The sequence below is a fragment of the Anastrepha ludens genome, chromosome 3 (assembly GCF_028408465.1).
Source record: "Anastrepha ludens isolate Willacy chromosome 3, idAnaLude1.1, whole genome shotgun sequence".
Taxonomy (NCBI): Eukaryota; Metazoa; Arthropoda; class Insecta; order Diptera; family Tephritidae; genus Anastrepha; species Anastrepha ludens.
The window spans coordinates 92,685,913-92,705,245 of record NC_071499.1 but is presented as its reverse complement, the minus strand read 5'-3'; the positions used below and the strand labels follow the sequence as shown (position 1 = coordinate 92,705,245).

At 37.8% G+C, this 19,333-nt stretch overlaps 1 protein-coding gene across 1 annotated transcript in view; it reads right to left on the bottom strand.

Moving 5' to 3' along the window:
• Nucleotides 1-19,333, bottom strand: part of LOC128858472 (irregular chiasm C-roughest protein) — a 105,813-nt gene that overhangs the window by 68,041 nt on the left and 18,439 nt on the right. Inside the window, exon 2 of the mRNA XM_054094776.1 lies at nucleotides 13,727-13,780. The gene's annotated coding sequence lies outside the window, so the exon portion shown is untranslated. The remainder of the gene's footprint in view (nucleotides 1-13,726; nucleotides 13,781-19,333) is intronic.

The window sequence follows — 19,333 nt, the reverse complement described above, 5'->3', positions numbered from 1 at the left end:
GAAAATGAAACATAAAAAAAATAAATAATTGGCGCGTACACTTCTGTTAGGTGTTTGGCCGAGCTCCTCCTCCTATTTGTGGAGCCGACTCCGAACGGCAGATATTTTTATGAGGAGCTTTTTCATGGCAGAAATACACTCGGAGGTTTGCCATTGCCTGCCGAGGGCGACCGCTATTAGAAAAATGTTTTTATTAATTTTGCTTTCACCGAGAATCGAACCAACGACCTCTCTGTGAATTCCGAATGGTAATCACGCACCAACCCATTCGACTACGGCGGCCGTTTGGAAAATTACTTTTATTAAATTCAAAGTATAAAATGTGTGAAAATAATAAAATCAATCAAATCAATTTACTTTTGCTTGATATGACCACCGTTTCCTTGACTATGACCTTGAGACGGTCCAGAAATGAATCGCAAGATGCCCGAATGTGGCTTGAAGGTATTTTGGCCCACTCGCGGACAATGGCTTTTTTCAACGCCTCGAGATTCACCAGTCTCTTAGTTCGAAACTTGCTCTCCAAAATGACCCAAAGTGAATGAATAATGATTAAAGTGAACAATATTGAATTTGAGAGCCATTGTGTGGAAGTTATGAAGTTCGGAAAGTTGTTTTTTAGCCATTCTTTGTTCAGTCGAGTTTTGTGAGACGATGCCAAGTTCTGCTGAAACGTCCGTGGCCTGCCACCAAAATGTTTGTCTGCCCTCGGCTTCAAAGCAACCTGCAGAATACTTCCCGATAATATTTCGCATTTATCTTGACGCCAGGCTCGATGCAAACGATTGGAGAGCGCCCATCTGCGGTTATAGCCGCCCAAACCATTACCTGTGGCGGGTGCTGTGTCCTGGTGGCCAATCGATGGCTCAAATTCTCATATGAACGGTCGGTCAAATAAACCCTATCATTTTGGGAGTTAACGAATTGCTCAATTTGAAAAATTTTCCTGTTAGAAAGCACAATGTTCGGAAATTGACCACTTTCGGCCAATCAAAGCAAATACTTTGCTGTCTCAAGTCTGACTTGTTGCTGCCTTGGTGTGAGATCATGCGCCTTTTGGATTGCGCTTAACAGTTATTTACAGCAAGACTATATCCAGTCTGTGCGGCTTAGGAAGCTTATTAGGTTGTTGACGTCTAAGACTGTTGCTCGAGACTCTCAAATAGCGGTTAGCCCAGGGTTAACATTCTGTCCTTCCATAGGGCAGGGCATTCACAGAGGAAATGGAAGATTGTTTCTTTTTTCTCCGGTTGTTTACAACTATGACAGTATGTGTTGTAAGGGATGCCCGTTTTGGCGTCTTGTTCTCCGTCTGTTTCTCGCCACCAAACGATTTTGGTTTCATTTTTTTTCTGGTTCACCTGGCCCGCCCAAGGAGCTGCGCATGTTGCCATGCGCGGCGACCAAAGAGGAATTAGGGGAAATAACCGGTCGACCATGGCAAGGCCACCGTTACAACTTGAGGCGGCCTGATATCAGGAGGCTGTTCGAAGACAGCCTTGTTTAGTCCCCCGGCTGCCAAACCCACCCAATATGCACGGGCCGCATCACACCTTGGGTTGAGGGAGTTTTTTTAACGAAGTTTACGTCTTCGGCCTGTGTGGTTCGGGGGAGACCTACTCTCCTACCTTCCATATCTGGGAGGTGTTCCCCTATTCACCACCCGGGAACGCACCCTCTAGGGATAAAAGGCTTCCCCAAGGCTCCTCCTATAAGGCTTGACTTTGAGATACTTTTTCAGCACGCGGCGGATGCTACGATCAGATATTTTCAGTTCTTTCGCCATTTGATTGGCACTTCGTCGGGGATTTCACTCAAGTCGCTTCTTCACTTTTTGTACCATTTCACCTGACATTGCAGTCTTTTGATGACCACCTCCATGCCGGTTCGCGATGCTACCAGTGTCATTGTAACGAGTAATGGTGCGATAAACAGAAACTTTATTGCTGGTTGTGATTTTCCAGCCAAATATAATGCAATCACACTATTATGTTTGAAATCCGTGCGTCAGCTGCGCGAGCTGTCCGAAGCGTATATGCCAGCGAGATATGTGAGAGCGAATGTCTCCGTAGGAAAACGAGAGGAATCGGCATTTATATACTTTCAGATAGTCAGGCGGTTTTGAACTGTAATTCCTCCAAAAAGGTAAATGACTGACTAAATATTCGTAACACATTAGGGACTTGAAGGCTATGAGAGAAGGGAAATGGCTGATCATCTAGCTAAAAACATACCTCTTATTTGTACTGTGCCTTTCTGCGTATTCACAAAAGGCCATATTAACGATTTTTTAGAAAGTGGGAGGAAAATAAATCTGTTGAACACTGACGAAATTCTATCGGTTAGAGACAAGCGAAACAATTCCTAGCGTCGAACAGATGACTTTGTGATTAGCTACTTTGGGTCAGCAGAGTAGACTTCAGACTTACACTTGGTTACTTTAAGGGCACTGTAGCCTGGCATGTCACTGAAATAAAATTTGATAGTCTGTAGATTCTGTGAAATAAATATTTATAAGTGTATTTGGCACTCACACACTTTACTGGGTGTTTGCCGGTATTTGTGGTGTGCGCCTTGATGTTTTCCACAAATGAGTGGCCTACAATTTTACTGCGAAATGGATACAGAAAATTTATAACACATTCTTTGTGAATGTCACGCACTAGGTAGAAAAAGGTACACTCCCTTGGTGGTATTGCCGGGTATCCGTATAAATTGTGGAGCTATAAGCCCCAGAAAGTGGTAAAATTTTAAAAATATATGTGCCTCAAGACATACATAACAAGACAACATATCTCTTTTGTTCGCCTATTAATAATAATAACGGGTGATTTTTTAGCTATTATTTTCTTAAACAGTTGGTTTAAGCACCTGCCGCACGTTTAGTGTTTTGTTTCACTGTCAAACATCTTCAGTTTGGTCTTTAATTTAACCATGAATCGTCTTATTATAAAAATGAGTGTTCCGTTACGAAAGTTTAAAGTCGAAAAATTGTGTTCAGCGACGAAGTTCAATTTTGGATCAATGGGTACGTAAATAAGCAGAATTGTCGAATGGATGTTGGAGTGAAGATCAGCCAGAAGAATTGCAAGAGCTACCAATGTATCCAGAAAAGGTCACAGTTTGGTGCGGTGTATGGGCTGGAGGTATCATTGGGCCGTACTTCTTCAAAGATGCTGCGAATCGTAATGTAACTGTGAATGGTGAGCGCTACCGTGAAATTATATCCACTTTTTTTTGCCCAAAATGCAAGACCTTGACTTGCATGACATGTGGTATCAGCGAGACGGTGCCACATGCCACACAGCACGCGTAACAATGGATTTGTTTAGAGGCGAGTTCGGTAAACATTTTATTTCACGTTCGGGACCTGTCAATTGGCCACCCAGATCGTGCGATATAACGCCTTTAGATTATGTTTTGTGGGGCTATGTTAAAGCTCATGTCTATTCAGGCAAGCCTCCTTCAATTAACTCATTGGAAGACAACATTAAAGCATTTATATGTGAGATACCGGCCGAAACATTGGAAACAGTATGCCAAAAGCTGGACTAAGCGGATGGACCATTTGAAGTGCAGTCGCGGTCAACATTTGCATGAAATGATCTTCAAAAATTAAATTATATGGACTGTACTATCGATTCAAATAAAAATTTCATGAATTTTTCTAAATTTTACGTGTGTTTTTTTGAAAAACTTTCCTAAAGCTCTTAAAAAATTTGATTTAACCAAAATCGCCTAATTTTTATGTTTAATTTTGAAAATCCATAAGGAGTTTTGTGGTGAAATAAGAGGCGGAGCTCGGTCAAACACCCAATAAAGGGTATAATTATAGAAGTTTATGAATTAGAGAAGGAGTTTATGAAGTTTTGAGGTGGTACCTAAACACAGATATTTAGTAGTTCTTTGCCCTTATAATTAAAGATTTTAACCGTCATTAAATTTATTTATTTGCGAAATCAATGATTTTTGCAAAACAACCAAAGTTGGTAAGTCTTCAAGCAAAAGAAGAAAAAAAAAACGGAGCATAACTTGCTAACTCAGCATATAAGAGGAAAAACGGACTGACGTAAGTACATAAATAGATTGTTAAGATTTTCTCAATTTTATTACTTATATATTCCTTTAAACTTTTCTAAAATTACACTAAAAATGTGAAATAAAATGGAAGAGAGGCGCAATAAGTGTAAAGGAAACACAAATTGAAAGCCCAGAAGAGGGCGAAAAGAATAAAAGCTAATAGGACGAGAACATGACACCAATGACATGGCACGAAAGGATGTTGAGGCCACACGCTATGTGTGGTACGAGATTGCGACAATTGAAGCTGTAAAATCTGCGCCGAGCTGCTGCTTATCGCATTTTGACATTTAATCAGCAATAAGCTGCTGATGCTAAGGGCGGACGATAGGCAGTTAAGAGTAAGTGGCATTTATAGGGCCTCGGATACTGCTCACTGCTGACATGCTGCTGAGAACGGGGGTCGGCCTAACTGGCTACAAGCTATATATTTTATATGTATGCACTTATATACATATATCTACTCATTCGCCTATTGTAAGGGGAGCAAAGCAAGCAGGCAAGAAACTAGGCAGACTGCTTGGCAGCTAATCTGACGTCAGTTTATTAGTTGAGTTTTTATTTATGTCCTTGTTTGTAAAGTAGTTCAATTGAATTCGTTCTAGCATGTGGCGCCAATGGTTTGCAGTTGGTTTTCTTGGTTGTACTTGTGTTAGTGTCATCAGAAAAGGAGGCAAGCGTATATTTGTTATGAAATTGGAATTGAAATGTTTCTAGTTATATAATATATATAAATATTTGTATGTACTTGCTGCCAATATTTGTAAAATTATTGCCGAAAAGAGAGTCAAATTGTAAATATCTTTCAAGCAGTTACACTTAGTGGGTCAATGGATTTTATAAATCGGAGCAGAACATATTTACCAATCATTAAATTTTATTAGGAAACTGCAGAGAATATTATATCTATTCACTGCAGGAATATATTTTTGACACTTATTTGCTTTGAATAACAGAAGAGCAATTACCTTTAAAGCCATTTAAGAACGTCAAAAGGTTTCAGGTCGTTTTTAAGGTCTCCAGTATACTATAAATATAATCAACTCCTAACAGCCGATGAGCTTTTTTTATTCGATACCGAAGTAACATATTAAAAGCAATTAGTAAGAGTTTTCTGAAATTTTTTTTTTATTAAATTTAAAGTTTTTTCAACCCTAGACGATTTTAGATTATTTTATACTCCTCTATAAGGCCGGGTAGATGTTGAAATGGAATAAAATGGCGTTTGCTGTGTGGCACGTAGCGCCGTCCTGCTGGAACCGGATGTCGTCTAAGTCCATATGGTTCAATATGGGCCATAAGAAATTGGACGGGTCACCACGTCTACCGAAAAATGGGCGCAATGCGCGCAACGTTTGCGTTAATGAACACTCATTTTGATAATAAAGTTGTATAATTAGAACGTGCTGTTCAGTCGTCTAACTTGCCATGATGATTTGGCATAAACAACTGAATAATAAACAAAAGATTTGACAGATGTCACCAAAACAAAATGGCTGCCAAGGGCGCCAAAATCGATCCGCGCCAATTGAAAAACCCTTATAAAATAAAGTCATGTTAGTTACACTATTTATAACTCGAGAACGGCTGAACCGATTTGGCTGAAAATTGGTAGAGAGGTAGCCTAGAACCAGGAGACGGACATAGGATACTTTTTATCCCATTCGAACGCGTTTCCAAACAAAAACGCACCTGATATGGAATAACAAAACGCAAATGCCAGCTAAACGTAATTTTGTCTATGGTTAAGTAGAAAATTTGATAATATAAATTTTGTCAGAAATATACCTATAATCACAGTAATTTGTATACTCTTTGAATCATCATTATCAATGCCGTGACCAAGACAATCGAATCTTTCCCGACAAAGCCGTAATGCAAGAAGGATACGAAACATTGCGAATGAAACGACTGAAGAAGCTCAAGGAATTGCCCATGAAGAGCGCCGCGTTAGTATGGCTCGACTTCGTGCTTCTCAATCACAAGAGCAAAGCGAGGCAGCTCGTGAAACGGCTCAGTTGGCTAGGCGAAATCGTCGAGCGAATAACAGAGATCAACAAGTAGATCATTTTTGATGCACAAGAAGAGAATTATCAAGTGCTGATTTGAATCGAGCAGCGTTTCGATATGTTTGCAACACTGAGCACCGCTTGCATCCTAGCGTTTGCATTGGGCCAATGAGCGTTGCTTGCGAGTATTGTGGCGCATTGAAGTTTTCCGGAAAAACGCCCGGATTGTGCTGCCTTAGTGGAAGAGTGAAACATAAGCCCACCAAAACTTTGCAACGGTACGCGTTTGGTGGTAAATAAATTGATGAACAATGTGCTTTACGCGACGATACTCAAGGGAAAATTCGAAGGTGAAGAAGTTCTCATTCCGAGGATCCCGATGATCCCAACCGATCATCCGTTTGAGTTTAAAAGACTTCAATTTCCGATCCGTCTTGCATTCGCCATGACCATTAACAAATCACAAAGCCAATCCTTGAAACTTTGTGGTCTGAAACTAGGAAATCTATGTTTCTCACATGGTCAATTATATGTGGCATGTTCACGGGTCGGAAAACCATCTGCGTTGTTTGTTCTTGCACCTGTTAATAAAATAAAAAATGTCGTGTATCACAAGGTGCTTAACTGAAGAGTGCAATCTATTAAAGCTTCATTGAAATACTTGATTAATAAAAAAATGAACTTAACAAAATCAAAAATCTGCTTTTTTATTGCCTCTAGGGCGGAACAAATTTCGCCGGGGCAGCTAGTAGTATAAGAATGTAACTCTGAGATAATTACTTCACTGTTTCTCATGTTATTTTTCTTTCCTTCTGCTCGAAAGCCTTCTTTTTGCTTGTAGCCAGCAAAGGGATAATATTCAGTTTAAAAAAATCAAGATCAATAAGATCTATTTTCTGCACTTCCGCGCATTCGCCGAAGCTACAACAAAAATGTTCATATAACTTCTGAAGATATCATCGGATGCGCTCAATTTATAAGCTTGAAGTGAAAAGAAAGGTAAAATTTACGGCATGAATTAATTTCGATGCAATTGTCAAAAGCTAAGCCCCAGTCTAAAGCTTAATGCAGGGAAATATGTTGCGAGTGTGTTAGTTATGGTGCTATGAATTTATAGTTCACATATCTTCATACTATTCCAGATTCCTGTTTGTCATATTGAAATCTCTGCAGTCTCGACGATCTATTTTGCCTTTATCTTTCATGTTTGATGTTATTCGAGGTGTAGTGGATTGCCTCTCCCTTCTGCGAATCTATCTTAATACCTCATTGAATTTAGTTTAAATTCTTTTCCATATTGGCTTGATAAGAACTCAGTATGCAAGGAATGCACTTGCCATGAACGCTCTGACCGAAATCAATACCACAGGGCCCGCCATCTATCGTTGCGGATTTGAACTAGGTATTATTTCAAGAATGGTAACACTTAGCTGTCATCTGATTTGACAGAACGAAAAATTCCACTGAACGAAAATGGTTGTGTATACGCTCATTACTTTGAAAATCATGGTAATGTTGCAGAATGTGTACGAAAATTCGACTTGAAGAAGATGAAGACTTTTACCGAAAAATCATCTTTTCGGATGAAGCTCATTTCCATCTCGGCGGGTATGTAAACAAGCAAAATTGCCGCATTTGGGGCTCAGAAACCCCACACGCACTCGAAGAAAAGCCGATGCATTCACAACGAGTCACTGTTTGGTGCGGATTTGGGTCGAGAGGCATCATTGGTTCATTTTTGTTCGAGAATGAGCGAGGAGTGGCCACAACCGTCAATGGAGAGCGTTACCGGGCCATGTTGAACGAATTTTTGTTCCGAGAAATTGAAGAGGAGGATATTGGTGGCATTTGGTTCCAACAAGATGGCGCTACTTGCCACACAGCGAATGCTACGATCAATCTTTTGCGCACTGTCTTCGAAGAAAGAATTCTGATATCGTTTGGCCGCCTCGGAGCTGCGATTTGACACCGTTGGATTATTATCTTTGGGGTGCCGTCAAAGACCAGTGTTATGCCAACAAACCAGCAACAATTGATGCACTGAAGACCAACATACGCGATGTCATAGCTGAAATACAGCCGCATACAATCGAAAATGTGTTGAAAAATTGGACCGATCGTATGGGATGGTGCATGGCTAGCAGAGGCAGCCATATGAATGAAGTTGTGTTCCATCATTAACCGGAAGGATTGTATATTACTTAAAAATAAAAATAAAAGTTTAGAAAAATATTCAGTAGTTTCTTTTTTATAGCATTTTTAATTCCGTAAAGTTATATGGCGGACCCTATATTTACAAATTTATGGCTTTGCTTCTTCTAAACACTCTGGCATTGAACTTCTTAATATTGCTTTTAGTTTTTTTGTTAATATATATTTTTTTCTTCTTACGGATTATTACTATTATTACGTAATTTGTCAAAACATTCGTATTAGTGTAAGAAAATTTGTTTTTGTAGACTAATATTTACCGCAATAAAATAAGAAAAAAACAATAAGTTAATAGTATAATTATAGCTCCAGCTCTTATAAATTTAAAAGCACTTATATATTCAGCGATTCTTAACAATAATAAGTATTCAATTTACACAGAATTCCTAAACAAGTAATCCCACAGAGTCACCAACACAACCCAGCAGGCATTGGTGCATATTTCATAAAAGTTATTTCTACAACTTTGCTAATTTATTTACAAGCATTTCCCCTACGCACGCATATTCAAATCCAAAATTACATATAAATATTTCAACTTTTGTCAAATTGCTTTTCTAACTGCCGTTGTAAGACAACATAAGCCACTTTTTTATGTGTGTTTTTCTTTTTGAATTTCTATTACGTTCCTTTATCAACCTCAATGTGGGTTGTTCAACCCTGTGTGAGAGCACAAAATACTGGCAGTACTCTCACAGTACAATAAGACCCACTACAACAATGTGATCCGATTAGAGGCATGTACAGTAAGACACAAGTCACATAAGGCGGCTAGGGAGTGGGAACCACTCAAATAGACTGTATTCGAGTTGACACAAAACCAATATTGTTACCATTGCCTTATAACTGTCAACATCGGCTGTAACAACAGCAGCAGCACTAGTAGCAACAGCAGCTGCATCAGCAACAGCAAATAGCAACGAGCGTGGTTGCAAAAACAACCAAACAACATTTGACAATTTTGTACTTTTCTGTGGCGGGCGAAGTGACAGCCAAATACACAAATATTCGGTTAGAGAATTCCCCAACTGACAGAGTGGTAGGTGGAGGAATACGAGTAATACGGGGTAGATGGCTAGACAGGCGAGCGGACAGTTCGACGTGCCATTAACTACACACGTATGACAATTGTATGAAACCTTGTGTGGCATGTATGGAAATATGCGATATGTAACTACAATGTGAAAAGTATATATGTATGTATATGGTACGTAGTTATATTTCGAAATAATGCCTACATGCATACGTCAATGGGAGAGAGTACTCATGTCGGTGAGCCTTCAACTGTGCAACTCTCTCACACTCGCTAATAATCCTACAAATACTCACATAGTAGGCTTATTGACGTTAATGGAACACAGTACGTTGCTGTTGACACCAACAAGCAGCTCATGCAAAATCTTCCTAGTGCTTTCTTACACCCGTTAAAATCTATGCATAAATACAATATACATATGTATATATGTAGAGCCATGCAGCCATACGCAAACTCGCTCAAAACTGCTTTAAAGTGCACTTATGTGCAACATAATGCATTCAAACCTGCCGCTGCAACAGTTGAAGTTAAATAGTCATAGCTTAGAATACTGTTTCACATTTGCTTTCTTTGGTATACTTAAGTACAGGATCTTTCAAGTTTGAGTTACGTTTTTAGCAGTGTCTTATTTAACACTCGTTGATAAGTCGTTTGACATATATCCAGTAAAAAGCTACAATTTACTACAATAAAATAAGTTCGATTTGGTTCGAGCACCGCATAAAAATAATTAAAACCCACTACGAAAATTTGCGAAATCTGTAAAAATTATAGTTTACAATGTTCCATGTATTTTCGGTAGCTATAACTGTCCGACGTAACCCGAAATAAAAAAGTCTATCGACAAATTGTAGTCAACATAAGTGCACGATGTAATGTATGCTGCACCGGTATGGGGACAAGCGCTAAAATACGAAACATACGGCAAGAGTACAAAATCTCTGTTTCGACTGAGCGCTATGAGAGTCGCAAGCGCTTTTCGCACTGTATCCCATGAAGCTATCGGCGTAATTTCTGCCATAATGCCCCCAGATATAATGGCTCTGGAAAATAAGAGAATATATGATAAAAGCCGAAGCCTTGGCAGGTCGTTAATAGCTGAGGAGCGCAAAGAAATCAGATACGAGAGTCTATCTAAATGGCAAAGACGCTGGGATATAACAACCAAAGGGAGATGGACACACCGACTCATTAGTGATGTGCAGGCATGGGTCGATAGAAACCACGGTAATGTCGACTTTTATATGACGCAGTTCCTGACAGGACATGATTGTTTTAGAGAATATCTCCATAAGTATGGCCATGATGATGGAGTTATATGCTCATTTTGTGCCAAGGCTAATGAAAACGCGGAGCATATTTTCGTTCACTGCCAAAGATATAATACAGAACGAGAGTTGTTGGAGAACCAAATAGCAGAACCAATAACACCGGACAATGTTGTTCCACACATGCTACAATCTAAAGAAGTATGGGATTGTATCAAAAAATTCTCAGCGTTCGTACTCTATGATTTGAGACAAATGGAGAGAAGGCGAAAAAGCGAAGGCATAGCACTAAATAGCTGAAATCCCATAGTAGTAGACGTAGTACCTTTTCCTGTAGTAGTAGATGTAGTAACTTTTCCTGTAGTAGTAGATTTAGTAACTTACGGTTGTGCTGTAGGGCCACTTTCTAGATAAATTTATTTGGATGCAGGTAAACTGACGATACCAGACATAGGAACTTACGTTTCTGTGGTAGGGACGGAGACATGGTGGGTGGGGGAGTATTGTTATGACAGGGGTGGCTCTCTCATCAGATGACCTAAACAGTGGGTGGTAACAAGCAGATGCTACTTTCGACGCATTGCATCAGGACAATAACGGACGTTGAGCTTAGTGCTCAAACCGCCTCCGGACGAATAGTTAACGGTTGTACCGGGGGGATCGGTACTTTGACGGTAGGAGGTTTAGTTCGGGTTAAAGTTCCACACTGACGGGGTTAGGCTTTCGATGCTTCCTCCTCATACAAAAAAAAACAAAAAAAAAAAGTGCACGATGGAGAGACCAGACGACCTAGGAGAGACTCACCTACAACCGCAAACAAACGTCAATATTGATAAACATGAAACGACGGTGCACCTGGCCACTCACGGCAGTCATAACTGGCTTTTGGTGTGTCTGAGAACAAGTAGCCAAAATGGAGATCCCTCACCACATAAACTCTCACAGTTGTAAACAACCGAAGAAAAAGGAAACGATTTTTCATTTCCTCTGTGAATGCCAGGCCCTATCGAATTAGAGAATGTCAACTGCCTGGCAAAGATGTCAACAACCTAATAAGGTTCTTTAACCGCACAGAATGGATATAGTCATGCAGTAAATAAACAATAAACAGGTTGATATTGAGGATGTGGAAACAAAATGTTGAGGTAGCGCTTGTAGGATTCTAGATGAATCACCACTTTAACCAACCAATCAACCTAAGTGGAATTGAATACATCGCTTGTGGTTGGATATTTTTCCTCGAAAATGCACTTATAAATGTACATAGGTTATGCGAAATGTCATTAAAGATTTACCAAAGAAAACGCTATCAGGACTCTCTACCTGGAAAATATCATTCGTCATTCATAAATTGTATGTATGATAGATTTTCTACCATACGTTCCCATGTCAATAAAAATATAACGAATTCCCGTTTAAAATATAAGCTTAATTTGAATTTAAAGAAGAAACCCAAACTTGAAATAGCCTGTGTTGATATATATAGATATATAGAAGCCATTTACAATTCTTTAATGCAATAGTTTGTTAAGTTATTCATATGGCTCTATGGGAATTGAAGTACTCGAAAGCCGATTATAACTAATTATTAGGGTTTCGAAGAGAGAGATGGCACAAGGCGGCAGGCGTATTGCAGAGAATGTTTGAATAAAGAAATACGTCAGTAAATACCAATAAGTAAATTTCATAGCATAGGCCATGAAATGGAACGTGCCAGCCGACAGAGGAAGGTCTCACGGGAAAATATGTACAATAGGCGCGAAGAATATTAAGAGAAGTTAACTGATAAAAACCGCACAAGCTGAGAAAACTGGCGCATTACTTTCATTCTGAATAGACATTTTTGTTTAGTGGAATGAAACATTATTAAATTGACTTATTTAAAAGCAATAGAATATTACCTAATAACTTTTGTGCTTGGAGTATTTTGAAAAATGGAAAGCAAATAATTAAACCCTACACAAATAAGTGAGTTTCTATGAAAAAAAAAAATCGAAAGCCAATGTATCACAAAATAAATACCTTATAATGTTAAATGAAATCCTATCGCTTGTTTTTATGTATATTTATTACTAAAAAAAATTCAATACAAATCTTTCTCAACACCTACAAGAGTTGGCTTTCTTAAGTTGTTTGAAACATTAAAAATAATTCCAAATAACAAAGAATCGAACCCAAAGCTCAATTTTTTTAGGAACATTTTTATAAATCTAAAGTAAAATATTCCAGGAAAAGTTTAATCTGCACGTGAAGCTATAGATTTTATATAGTAATGCTGCATGCTCAGTTTTTCATTTTCAGAAAAAATATAGATTATTACTATACTATAATCCACTGTGCATACTTTGTTTCATCGAAGGAAAGTTCAACTTCTTTTTTTCGCATTTCTAATATATAAAATAGCAAGAACTACGAAATTCAATGTTAACACATTTTTTTATATAGTTGGATATATCATCTTTCGCTTGAAGTCCATATTAGTCTCATTGAGAGAATAAAAGTATTTAAAATGATTTTTTTTTAATTCAGTCCTTTGAAATTTTAAAGTCCTTTGAAAAATTAAATTGAAAAGAAAATGATAAACCTAGTGTGCAGCATTGTTACCTGGATAACAAAAAAATTAATTTTTGTCGAACTTTGCTAAAATACATAGGTGCAACAGAACTAATGGCTGAGAGAAACCCCTTTTTCCCAAGAGGAAAAAGAGGCTTAAAACCCCTTCCAATTATATAAGAATATACTTCAGCTAATCGAATTGTTTTCTAACCAGCCAAAATATAACCAAACAGCGATTTTATTTCTCTGTGGTGATGTAACTATAACTTTTCAGAAAAATTCATAAATTCGGGGAAAAAAATAGTTTCTGCCAAAAAAAATTAATTTTCCTTCGCGTAAAAAAAAGTTGTTTTTTGTTTTTTTGATGTTTCGCTTAAAAAGTTTTCGTCCATTAAGTAAATACTTATCCTGAGTTCCAAAAGAAGAGGAATGAATATACCAAAGACTATGAGCAGAGGTATTAGTAAGATGCGAGTCGCTACTAACATCTTGTTTGTGTAAAATTTACGTTTTGGTTCGCGTGTTTCAAATGCAAAAAAGGTTTATTTTATTGCTTCAAAACTTACCTTAATTTAATGATTTAAATTAGGCGCCACATAGCCATAAGCCGATTAGAAGAGCTGCAAAAAGAAGAGGAAGAAATTAGAATAATAAGAAATTTAATTACAAACAACTTCGATCAAAATGTTATTACAATAAATTTAACTAGAAAATGTAAAGCATTTTAGAAATCTGTAGAAGAAAGTGAAATATAACGAGTTTGCCGAGTTATTTAGAGAAACAACCCATAAGCACAAGGTCGGTGTTTCAGGAGATATTGGAGGGTGTTTGGCCGAGCTCCTCCGCTTATTTGAGGATTGCGCCTTGATGTTGTTACACAATTGGAGGGACTTACAGTTTTAAGCCGACTACGAACGGACTACCATAGACTACCGATTGGTGAGGTCATATTGCTAATCACAAACTGGAAAGAGTAGCGGATCGATCACAGTGGAGAACCGTAGTTGCAGAGGCACTGTAAGGCCGACGATGTTGATGCTGAATTTACTATATGAAACAAATGCGCTAAGAGTGTTAAGTTTTGGTTAATACTCTAAATTTGATATTTCCTTAAGAACAAGAATTCGCTTTAGTATTAAGTGGGAAAAATAGCGGAGTGTTGCAAAATAGCAAGCTTTTTATATTAATATATTAGTAAAATTAAAAGCTAGGATAAGTTAGCGTAATGAACATTAATGGCCCTTTTGTAAATAACGAAGCACTACAATTACGTCAGCATAGCAGCCAACAACTGATTTTGTTAAATTCACTGAGAGAAAAGTACCAGAACGCAAAATGTCCAACTTTCGGTATTTTGTAATTTCTGCTTATTTGTATTTTGTTCAAAAATGTGAAGGGTATATGATTTTCATCCGATATAAAACTACGCTGCTGGTCTTAGGTTAGACGCACCATCGTTTTTTTTAAACAAAATCAATTATTTATTATCATGTTTGTTCTAATAGTCCAAAGTGCTTTTCTTATCAATGTGAGAATCTTGTTCGAAAAAAAATGTTAACAGCTGGTTGATTTGCGAAAAAATAACTGTACATTCGGAGATTATAGAAATTTCTATGGCAATCACACGTGTTTTCGGTTGGCCATTGAATTAGACACAGCCTAAATTTCTTCGTATTGCGTGGACAAGAGTAAACTTTCGTATTGAAAAAATATCAAAAATAAACAAATAAAGTGTTTTCGAGCTACATTTGAAGAAAAAAATGGGAAAAGCTGCTGTTATGAGCTTATTGGAACGTCAAAAAGTAGACTTTCTTCACTCGCAAGGACTGTCCAATCGGAACATTGCCAAACAAATAAATCGCAGCTCCAGAACTGTTGACAGATATTTGAAGGATCCAGAGGCATATGGAAATAACTTCAAAGGGGAAAAAGGCACTATCAAAACAAGCAGTACGCCAAATTGTTAGAATTGCTTCGAATTCGACTAAATCTGCTGCTAAGATCAAGGAATTGTTCAGGGTACGATCAGAAATGCAGAACACCTGATGCGTCTAAAAATCAAGAAAAAACCCCCTTTGAATGCAATACGCAAAGAAAACCGGCTTCAATTCGCGAAAGAATTCATGACGTGGACTGTCCAATCTGACACTCGATTAAATGATTGGCGTTCAGTTGTATTTACTGATGAAAAACGTTTTAATTTAGATGGCCTTGATGGATTTCAATATTATTATGACGATTTGCGGAAAGATGAGCTATATTTAAGTCGCCACCATAGCCGAGAAGGGGGAATAATGGTGTGGGGTGCAGTCACGTTTTATGGAACAATTGACTTGATTTTTATCGATCAAAAGATGAACGGCGATCGCTTCAAAACATTGTTGGAGTCCGTATTTCCAAAATTAGAAGATCTCTTCGGACCAATTCCTTGGATTTTTCAACAAGACAATGCTCCTATTCATAACTCTCGAGTAGTAAAATCTTTTATTTCGAGTCAAAACGTTAATATTATGACCTGGCCACCATATTCTCCAGATATGAACGTTATTGAAAATGTTTGGGGAGGAAAGCAATACGAAGATAAGGAAACATTAACTGCAGATATTAAACGTGCTTGGAGCGAGATTTCCTTGAACTACATAGATTCCTTGTATCATTCTATGAAGGACCGGATTTATGAAGTTATTACTAACAAAGGAGGCAGTACTCATTACTGAATTTTTTTTTTTTATTTCAAATAAATCAAATAGTAATTTAAGTTAAAATCGAAATACTTTTCTTATAAAAGTTAAAAAGCCAAAGTGCGTATATTCTAATGACCAAGGAAAATTCGCCTTATTTTGAGTAGCTTTAAGAAAATGTTTGAAAAACACAATTTTGTTAAATATGTATAGGGTGTTTTTTTAGAGGTTAGGTTTTCAAGATGAAATAAAACGTATATAATTTAATGTTATGGCCAAGAATTTAGTTTTATTATAAAGATAAGGGTTTGCCATTATGTTTTAAAAATGATTTCGGGCAAGTGGCTGCCGCGGTTGGCTCGAATAAATTCCAGCCGAGAGGCCCAATTTTCGACCACTTTTTGCAGCAATTGGGGCCGTATGTCAGCAATAACGCGCCGAATATTCTCTTCCAAGACGTTAATCGTCTCCGGCTTATCTGCGTAGACAAGCGACTTCACATAGCCCCACAAAAAATAGTCGCACGATCTTGGAGGCCACGCCACAGGTCCACGGCGCGAGATAATGCGCTCACCAAAAGTTTCCTTCAATAAATCGATTGTTGCGTTGGCTGTATGGCATGTAGTGCAATCTTGTTGGAACTAAAGGTCGTCCACATCAACATCGTCCAATTCAGGCACGAAAAAGTCATTAATCATGGCTCTATAGCGCTCTCCATTGACTGTAACATTATGGCCGGCTTCATTTTTAAAGAAATATGGACCAATGATTCCCTCTGCCCATAGAGCACACCAAACAGTGACTTTTTGAGGTTGTAACGGCGTCTCAGCAATGGCTTGCGGATTAATTATGTTCACTCCAAATGCGACAATTTTGCTTATTGACATACCCATTCAACCAAAAGTGAGCTTCATCGCTGAACAAAATTTTCTTGTGAAAATCGGGATCGGTGGCCATCTCGTTTTGGGCCCAAATTTGCACGATTTGCAAACGTTGTTCAGGTGTAAGGCTCTTCATTATGAAATGGCAAACCAAACTGAGCATAAATCAAGTGACAGCTGTCAAAAAGACCATCTACGAAAAAAGTAGTGCCAACTTGAAAACCCAACCTCTAAAAAAAAACACCCTTTATAATCATTTGAATATTATATTTAAAGTATCATTAAATAAGATATGTTTTTGCATATCAACTTCTTTTCTATCGTCCTTTAATAAATAAATATGAAGCAAAGTTGTATGCAACTAAACGTGCGTCTAACCTAAGACCAGCAGTGTACATCAGTTTCATTAGTTGCAGTTTTAGTCAAGACCCACTGACTTAAAAATCTATATGAGTAAAATGTTAGTAAATACATTATTAAACTTGCCAGTTTTTCATAACTAAATATGTTTAATATTAGAAAATTTAATTTAATATTTAATAGTTTCAACACAGTTTTTATGCACTATTTTGTTTGAACCTACTACTTTAGCCCTATTACATGGATTCCCTACACTTCATGCTGAGGTTTACACGAAATTCGTTTATTCACTTGTAATTTCTATGCAATGCAGTTTACGTTAGCTAACGATTTATGTTTTTCCTTACCACCTCACATAAATAAATAAATACATACATACATACATACATAAATACATATTTACAAACCAAAATAAACAAACGAGCTAGTCCGTTAGTTTATTGATTTCGATTTTTATTGAATAAAGAAATGGTAAGCAAACGCAAAAGAAAGTACACAGTAGAAATGCAAAAAAAAATATTCACTGACTATTTTACCACAAAATGGGTACCATAAATTCATAAATAAGGCAGAACGGTAAAACATTCATCCACAAACGTGTTGGGGGGTAGTGGTGGCATAGAAAAGGTAAGCTTCGGATGACACGAGGTAGCAAAACAAATAAAAAAAGAGAATAGGCAAAACTGTCGACAACAAAAATTCCGACAACAACAATGCTAGCCAGCCGGTCAAAGAAAGCATCAGGGTATGAGGGAGTTCCACTTGCTTTTAAGGCCTAACATCGGCAACATTGTTTCGACGCGTTGCATGACTCATTTTGTGCCGTCTACATATATACATACATATATGTATATGAGTATGTATGCAGTATGTATGAGGGGGTGGTAAAACAAAGGCCGCACAGCACAAAGATGGATATAGACGCACAAAATGTAGTTGCACAAAAAAGGGATGCATAAGTTAGCAAGGACATTGAAGTAGACGCAAAGGATATGGATAAACGAAAGAACTGAAATAAACATAACAACAAGTAAATGGAAAAGTATAAGTTTGGCTGGAAAAAGTGCTCAAATCGTTACAAAGTTTACGAAGAAATGTGATGAGGGTTGCTTATCCCAATACAGGCGAGCTACCATTCTGACTTGTGGAGTGGGTATTGGCTATAAGTACGCAATAGCATAACCCGGTGGTGAAGATGGGATTGTTGCTAAAGTGTGCGAGCGCCGGAAGAGGTGCATTCGCCTGCCAGCTACGTTCAATTTGTAATATTAAAACGATTTTAGGTAAATTAAAAAAACAAAAGAGAGAAAGCAAAGCCTTGAAAACAGTACTACAAAAACTCAATAAGCGCATTGAAGTGTTGTAGGAAAATAAGAGAAAGAGTGAAACGTTGCTTTGTAAATAGTAGCACATGCCCACTCAGTCACTTTAAATAATGTCTAACATTGATTGATTGTATTTAAGTGATGAATTAAACTGTACCTTATAATTGTGGAGGTAGAATAATTGATTATAAACTTGGAAAAGGGATTAGAAAAAATAAAAACAATGCAAATTCTTAATCTTATACACTTACCTCGTCGGCCGCCGTAGCCAAATGGGTTGGTGCGTGACTACCATTCGGAATTCAGAGAGTGAACGTCGGTTCGAATCTCGGTGTAAGATCAAAAATTAAGAAAAAGTTTTTTCTAATAGCGGCAGGCAATGGCAAACCTCCCTGTGTATTTCTGCCCTGAAAAAGCTCCTCATAAAAATATCTGCCGTTCGGAGTCGATTTGAAACTGTGGGGAACAACATCAAGACGCACGCCACAAATAGGAGGAGGAGCTCGGCCAAACACCCAAAAAGGGTGTACGCGCCAATTATATATGTATATATAGTATACTTAACTCACATAATGCGAATAATAATAAAAGGTATTAATGAAAATAATATAAAATTGTAATGACAAATAAACACGTTTTGTCTGTGAAAACCGTATTCTAGGGATCAAAATAAGAAACTTTGCCGAAGGAACCTCTAAAACGAATTCTGATGTCTCCCAATTTGGGTCGAACGAAAAATCCCACTTTGACCCATTTAGAGTGCTCCAATCGAGTCCAAATGTATGACCGACCCCCACTAACTTTGGACGGCCGATCCACCCATGCCAGTGGCACACCCCCTGGAGCTCCCCTAGGGGGTTCCCCATACAATCATTTCAAAATATCACAATTTTTGGCCTTTACATGAGAAAAGAAACTAAAAAGTT